Here is a 7,187-nt window from a genome sequence, read left to right as displayed (position 1 = left end):
TCCAGGCCTGTCCCATCAGCATCTTTCAGAGCTGGGGCCTGTGAGTCTGCATTTTGATCAGGCTGCTTGGTAAGACTGATATGATTCCAATCATCTGACCATTTTGGAAACCAAGCAGTTTTCAACACAGCTGCCCAGTAGGATCACCAGGAGAGCTGAAAACAAACAGCAAAACCTGTGGCCTAGGCTCTATCTCAGACCAATAAACTAGAAGCTTTCTGGGTGGGGCGTGGGGGTTTTGTTTTGAACTTTCCTGGGGTTCTACTATGCAGCCAACTTTGAGAACCAGGGTCCCTGGGCAAATTTTCCTCCAGTTTCCTGCATTACCTGAAGTGCTTGCTAAGCACACAGCTCTTGGGCCCTTCCTCTGGAGATTCTGATACCCATGCATCTCGGTTGAAGCCTAGGAATTTGCATTTTGAACAAGTACAAGGCTTGATCTTGCCTCCAACAGTGGGATAAAAATAATCAATTTTGTTCTCAGTGTGGAAGAGAGCTCTCTTCATCATTCTCTCCCCCTTGCCCCCACTTTCAACTCTGGACAACACTCCTTACTGGGAAGAAAGGGGCACATGGTTGGACACGTATTTTGTAGTCTGTTTTCCAGTGTTCATCACTGAGTTCTAAGATACCACAGTTTTCGGAGAGATTCTTATTTTCACAGCTATAGCTCTGTGCATTTTCCTTAGTGGCTGTCCCCTGAATTTTTCTCCCACACCAGGGGTGCATTCCCTGGAGCTGCTGGGGCAGGTGCAGAGGTGAGGGAGGCAACATGACATGGATTAACAATTGCCATGTCTCAGGATGCTCTTTACTTAGCCCTCCTTTGCTTAGCATGTATTCTGCTTGTCAGCTCTTCCTTGAGACCATCAATTAGGTGACTGCTCCAGATTGAATCCATTCTCACAACCAAAGCAACCATATGTGAGAGGTCATTGTTTTCTCTTTGGATCAGAGACTCTATTTGAGGTTTCTTTTGTCATCATTCTCAATAATTCTTGACCTTATCTGAATTAACCTTTTCAATATACATGATAGATAAACAGCTATTTCCCTCTCCCAAATGAGGAAAAGACACTAATAGTCCAATTATAGGACAAAAATACAAGTGGCCAATAAATAAGTAATAATAATAGCAATAACAAAAAATAAATGCAAAAATTTTTCAATGAGATATCAATTTTTCATGTGGTATGGAAAAGATTAAAGATTAATAATAGTGTGCATTATCAGTGGGGTTATTGTCAAACAGCATTCCCATTGGTGGGAACTATGAATTGGTCCAAAAACTGTAGAGGAAAATCTGGCAGTAGCCATCAAAATTTAAAATAATGCATATCACTGAGAAAGCAATTCCAGTTCTAGTAATTTACTTTACAGAGCTATTGACAAAAATATGCAAAAATATCTATATTTGTGTGAGTCTATATCTATCTACATAGATATAGATATTTATTGCAGAATTTTTTATACAAGTGAAACATTGGGAAATAACCTAAATCTCCACCGATAGGGAGACAATAAAATCATCTCTGGTTCATCTAGATACTCTGCAGCTGTTAACTAGAATGAGGTGGACCTGGTGTAAAGATCATCGGGTCATTAACTAAAGAAAACAGTGGTTGTTGGTGGTTCAGTTGCTAAGTCGTGTCCGACTCTTGCAACCCCATGAACTGTAGCCCGCCAGGCTCCTCTGTCATGGGGTTCTCCAGGCAAGAATACCAGAGTGGGTTGCCATTTCCTTCTCCAACTAAATAATGAAGAATACCTTCCAGGTCTTGGCCTTTGGCCCTAGGCGCAGAGGTTTCTGGGAGCTGAAAGTCATAATGACGTCTGCATGGTCTGTCCGTATGATCTCCGGCCACAGGCTGTATCCGAGCTTGGGCCAAAGTGAGTGGCAGGAGAAAACCAGACTGTGGGTGGGGCCGGAAAGGGCCTTTGGAGGTTGAGGCAGAGAACCCAGTGCAGGCAGAGGAGGCCCCAGAGCTTCAGACGAGTTTCTCCAGTCTCCGGTGGCCGTGGAGAATACAGTGAGCAGGTGACTCTGCAGAGGGACACCGCTCGCCGAGTGGGGCAGGGGTGAAGAGTCTGCAGGTTCCCTGTGACAACCCGAAGCATAAAGGATGACAACAGCAGCTCAGCCAGCTTTTGAACCTGCAAGAAGAGGTGGGAGAGGAAAAGGTGAAGGTGATTTGAACAAACGCTCAAAGCAGTATTCAAGCAGAGAACTACCCTCTCATACAAAGATAAAATATAGACAGACCACTCAGGATGCCCCTGAAGACGTGTGAATCTGTGATTTCAGGAGAGAGCTGGAACACAGAGAGAGCTGCTGCTGCAAAATAAAAATAGAGATCGGCCAGCCTGAGAACACACAGCCTCTTCTTCAGTGTCAAAGAAGCTCCATTGGACCAGATTCCTGAGGCCAAGCTTGATGTAGACCACCATCTAACAGACGAGGAAGATGAAGATTTTGAAGAGGAGAGTGACGGTGATGATACTGCAGCTCTTCCTGCAGAGCTGGAAAAAAATTAAAACAGAAAGAACTGAAGCATAGGCCAGGAAGGAACACGAGCAGAAGCTGAAGAAGAAGGGAGTCCTATAGAAAACATTCTGAATGGAAACCCTGTCCTTAATCCCACCGGCCCATCCCAGCCTCAGGCCAGCTTCAAAGTTAAGAGAAGGTGGGATGATGATGTTGTCTTCAAGAACTGTGCAAAAGGTGTAGACGATCAGAAGAAAGACAAAGGTTTATAAATGACATGCTGTGATCTGAATTTCACAAAAGTTCATGGCGAAATAAACAGTACAGTTTTATGTGCTTAATTGAAGCCTGTAAAATGTAAACAATCTGACTTTATTTTGTTTTTTTCTTCTCCCCCATTTAAATTGTGTATAGGCTTCCCTAATTTTTAGTTTCAAAATATCTTTTCCTTTATTGACTCCTTACTGGATAAGGACTTAGGAATTGGTTTAACCCAGTTTCCACTTCAATATTTCTAGTGTTTTCTCTTAAATATGGGAAAAGAAATCTGCTTATTTTAATAATTTAAATAGCCAAATCTGTGTCCCCAACTTTTTTGTTGAAAAGTATGTGGCTAATAAAACATTGCCTATTTTTTAAAAATGAGGAATACCCAGCTTGCTTAGAACAAAAAATTTTTGTTCTGAGATAATAAAGAAACAAAGGTGTAAAAACAAAGACTTGACTCTCATTCCCATCACTTACAAGCTATACAATTTTTTCAAGTTGCATAACTTCATTAAACCTCTATCTTTATATTGAAAATGAAAGGAGACACAATCGCTACTTCATAGAATTGTTAAAAAGTTTTAAAGAGATTACATATTAAAACTAAATAAATGCTAGTTCCCATTTCCACAAAGGTAAAAATTTTGCTCAGTTGCTCAGTCATGTCCAACTCTTTGCAACCCATGGACCATAGCCCTCCAAGCTCCTCTGTCCATGGGATTACCCAGGCAAGAATACTGGAATAGGTTGCCATTTCCTCCTCCAGGGGATCTTCTTGACCCAGGGATCAAACCCACATCTCCTGCATTGGGAGGTAGATTCCTTACCACTGAGCCACTGGGAAGGCCCTTATAAGGGCACTAATCCCATCAAACGTCACTCACCCTAATGACCTCATTTAAACCAAATTCCCCCGCAAAGGCCTTTCCTCCAAATACCTTCACTCTGAGAGTTAGGGCTGCAACAGGAGAACTTGAGGGAAGGGAACAATTCAGTCATTAGCATACTCCCAAACTTAACAGAAATCTATTCTAAAACTCCATGACAGAATAATCCAAGCTGGTAGAACAAGAGCTGGAAGGCAAAAAACTCTGGGTTCTGTGAGAAAGCAGTAATAAATAGTATCAACAGCTAACACTTACTATCACTTGCCACATACCAGGAACCACTTAACATATTTTACATGCATTGTCTTAAAATAGAGCAGTGAGGTTGCTACTATTACATGCCTGGTAGCTCAGTTGGTAAAGAATCTGCCTGCAATGCAGGAGACATGTGTTCGATCCCTGGGTCAGGAAAATCCCCTGGAGGAGGAAATGGCAACCCTCTCCAGTAGTCTTGCCTGGAAAATCCTACGAGGAGCCTGGTGGTCTACAGTTCATGAGGACACAAGAGTCAGGCATGACTTAGTGCCTAGACCACAACAGGCATCATGTTAAAATAGAGCTGTGAAGTTGCTACTATTTGTCCATTTTACAGAAGAGGACAGTGGAGTCACAGAGAGATGTGATAAACTTGCCTAACAGTTGGTTTAGATTTGACACAGGCAGTCTGGCTCCAGAGTCCTTGACCTTCACTTCATTATTCTGCCTTCCTAGTAGCTACCCTGGGAGAAGGCAATGGCACCCCACTCCAGTACCCTTGCCTGGAAACTCCCATGGACGGAGGAACCTGGTAGGCTGCAGTCCATGGGGTCGCTGAGGGTGGGACACGACTGAGCGACTTCCCTTTCACTTTTCACTTTCATGCGTTGGAGAAGGAAATGGCAACCCACTCCAGTGTTCTTGCCTGGAGAATCCCAGGGACGGGGGAGCCTGGTGGGCTGCCGTCTATGGGGTCGCACAGAGTCGGACATGACTGAAGCGACTTAGCAGCAGCAGCAGAAGTTGCTACCCTTAGGGGAAGATTTCAATTTCATCTCCCTTCTCAGAACACTGACACATGGAGAGGCTCAACAAATAGCCCTGGGACAGATTTCTCAACCTATCTGGGCCTCAGTTGTCCTACCTCTTAAACAACCAGTAGAATTTACTTAATAGGGTCAGTGTCAGTGGTGGTTGTGGTTGAGTCGTTAAGTCATGTCCAGCTCTTGTGACCCCATGGACTGTAGCCTGCCAGGCTCCTCTGTCCATGGGATTCTCCAGGCAAGAATATTGCAGTGGGTTGCCAGTCCCTTCTCCAGGGGATCTTCCCAACCCAGGAATCAAACTCAGGTTTTCTGCATTGCAGGCAGATTCTTTATCAACTGAGCTATAAGGGAAGCCCATCAGTGTCAGTACTTAATGAAATAAAAGATGTAAACACTTACTAATGCATGTAGCATATAATAAACACTCAAAACAAGTAGCTAGGAATATTACTTATTATGTCTTCAAAGAGGCTCTCTACAAACATCTGGTCACATGCCTGACCATTCCCCATTCAACAGAAAGCCACATCAGCAAAACCACTGAAGTCCCTGGTCTCTGTGCTCAGCCACCATGTAGGTGCTCAGTAAACATTAGTTAAATGAATGAATGAATGGCCCAAACAACCACCAGCTCCAATGACTGGCCTTCTCTCTCCCTCCTGGAATGCACATTGATTTGTTCTGGATTTCTTGATAATTAATCTCTTGACAAAATTTAAGACCTGTTAATTACCCCTGATTAATTAGGGTGAACTTTTTAATTGCTTCCCTAAGCTGAAATACACTGTCAATAGGCCCCATAATTAGTGACCCAGTAATCAGTTTTAAACCAATTATCCCAGGATAACAAGTAAAACTAGGCAAGAAGTGCCCCAGGGGCTTTGGCCAATTTCAGTGGAACTCAGAGTAATACAAATTGGCACTCATGTGGTTGAAGAATGTATGTTCAATGTAATTGGAAATATGGATACTCAGAGTCTCTTGGGTGTTTCATTTGTCTTAGTTTTCACTGCTGTATTATTTGAAAGCAACAAAATAAGTATACTCCTTACCCACCCATTCAAAGGCCTGGAACTCAATCATGGAGTTGCCTGACTGCTTGTGGGTACAATTAGGGCCATCACATCAGGCTGTGCAGGTTGTGTACTGCACAACTCCAGGGTGTCATTTACGCTGTAGTCCGTGTGGATAGCACCGCTGAATGCAGAGCACCGTGCAACCTGAGTGCAATAACCTGTAGGCCACGTGGTCTAAGTGTTGGGACCTAATCATGAAGAATTCCCTCAAAGGAAGTCATGGGCTTGGATGCCCTCTCAGCTTTCCCAAAATGGGAAAATGCAAGTGGCAGATGCTTTTCATGGTCTGTCGAGAACCATGGACTTCTATTAAATGCCCATTTAATTTCTGCCAATCTAACTACTTGGATTTGAAAAGAAAATTAAGAAAAAGAAATAATAACTTAAATAGCACAAGCAATTCTTCCTGCCACTTCATTCAATAAGTGCATGCTCCAGAGTGAGGCAGAAACAGGGCCTTGAATCTGCTATTCCTTGCGTGCCTCTTGTAAAGACAGTATCATGCAGTGTGGAGTATTTAAGGATTGGTGCTTTTTAAACAGCAGGACTGCCAAGCGAGCCATCAAAGAAATGAAGATTTCTCCCTATAGTGGAGGAAAACTGGCTGGGTTGGTCTTTTTAAAAGACGATATAAAAAACCTCAAACATGGTACCTTCTTAAGCAATTCAAGAGTAATTTTGACAGTGTGAGATTTTTCTCTTTTTCTGCCTACTTGTGAATCTAGTGTCCTTCCATGAGGCAGAATTCCAGTTTGGGAAGGCAGGTGCTAATCGACCCAGGAGCCATTTTTCTCAATATGTAAGATCCCAGGTAGACCAGTTGGTTTTCAAGATATGGACTGACTACTTTAGGATTGCCCCAGGATGCTTGTTTTTCAAATACAGATTCCTGGTCCTCACTCCAGATCTCTTACTTCAGAACATCTAGGCATATGGCCCCAGAATCTGTATTACTACAAATTCCATCTGGCTGTGACTTATATACTCTCACCTATAAGTTCAGGTGAGGGTAGGAAGTTTGCCAGTGTTATCCACGGCCCTGACTTCAGGGCCTGGCACTAGCCTGGTGTGTGGTAAATGTTTGAAATATATTAGTGACAGAATGAGTCCTTTGATTTGATTTAGCAATGCACAGGGCAGGAACTAAGACATTAGCCAAGATGGGCCTTAAGAAAGAAGAGGACTAGATGTATCTCACCCCCGTCTTAGTACTGCTTCCAGACCATGGTCTGAGACCTGCCTCAGGAAACTGCAGGTCAGCTCGTTTCCTGCCACCAGCTTCATGTCCTCTGTATAGCATCTCATAGAAGCCATAAGCCATTCATTTAGGGCCTAATCCTCTAATCCAACTGCTTGTTGATTTGCCAAGTGAGAAATATGCAGAGACACAAGCCACTTGTTCCCAGAGTTATTTCCAGCTGGTGAGAAGGAGGCAGCTGTGGAACAGGCT

The 7,187-nt window shown here is 43.3% G+C and overlaps 1 pseudogene; it reads left to right on the top strand.

Annotated features, from left to right (window-relative positions):
• Positions 1-2,123: 2,123 nt before the first annotated feature.
• Positions 2,124-2,846, top strand: LOC102402440 (annotated as a pseudogene).
• The last annotated feature ends 4,341 nt before the right edge of the window (positions 2,847-7,187 follow it).

The sequence above is a fragment of the Bubalus bubalis genome, chromosome 24 (genome assembly GCF_019923935.1).
Source record: "Bubalus bubalis isolate 160015118507 breed Murrah chromosome 24, NDDB_SH_1, whole genome shotgun sequence".
NCBI classification, from domain to species: Eukaryota; Metazoa; Chordata; class Mammalia; order Artiodactyla; family Bovidae; genus Bubalus; species Bubalus bubalis.
This window is presented reverse-complemented; position numbering and strand designations above follow the sequence as displayed.